The sequence below is a fragment of the Sorex araneus genome, chromosome 1, assembly GCF_027595985.1.
Source record: "Sorex araneus isolate mSorAra2 chromosome 1, mSorAra2.pri, whole genome shotgun sequence".
NCBI classification, from domain to species: Eukaryota; Metazoa; Chordata; class Mammalia; order Eulipotyphla; family Soricidae; genus Sorex; species Sorex araneus.
The window spans coordinates 226827143-226828246 of NC_073302.1; positions in this window are offsets into that span (position 1 = coordinate 226827143).

The following is a 1104-nucleotide window of genomic DNA, read 5'->3' on the forward strand; positions in this document are numbered from 1 at the left end:
CAGGTACAATCCATAGCATACGGTACCCTAAGCCTTGCAAGAAGTGAGCCCTAAGTTTAGAGCCAGGAGTATGGTATGAACATCACTGGATTTTTAGCACCATTAAAAAAAGCCAAAAAAAAAAAAATCAACTCACAACTAACAAAATTTATGTAACCAGAAAATTATTATAAAATCAAAGGGTACAACTGATATGTAGTAAAAATAATCCAAATTACACCAATAAATTATGAACTACAAGAGAAAAAATTAAATTATCTATATTTCTTGGTAAAAAATATGTGAAGCTGTTATGGTTGATAACTCGTTAAAACCTCTCTAGAAACACAGTGATAATCTGTCTCCAATATGTTAAGATTTCTTTTTTTGATAAGTGAAGATTTCAGAAACCAAGGCCTGGATACCTAAATACTATAACCAAATTAAAAAATAGTTATGAAGACATAACCATTAGTAAGTTTACAAGTGTTTTCAAAGGAATGGACAAAAATTATTCAGTATTTGAAAAAGAACATTATTGTTCTACCAGTAAGAGTAATATTTTCTCCAAATATTTAAATAAGGGGCTGGATATGTGACTTAACAATAGAACATTTGGACTGAATGATTGGTTCCCTGGGTTCAATTCCTAGCACTGTCCCCACACCAAAAATAAGTGAATAATATATATAATCACATATATATTTATATGCTATAGACATATATTTCAAATATATGTCTATAGCATATATTTGATGATTGGTAAAATATATTTCAAATATATGTCTATAGACATATATTTGATGATTGGTAAAATACTTCACATATATGTGAAATGCACATATAAAATAATGTTTTTTTTTGTTTGTTTGTTTTTTTTTTGCTTTTTGGGTCACACCCGGGGATGACAGGGGTCACTCCTGGCTCATGCACTCAGGAATCACCCCTGGCGGTGCTCAGGGGACCATATGGGATGCTGGGAATCGAACCCGGGTCAGCCGAGTGCAAGGCAAACGCCCTACCCGCTGTATAAAATAATGTTTATTATAGGCATACAAATAATTATGCAATATATATACAAAACATAAATATATTCATGTATTTAAGTATATATTTTTATAAGTA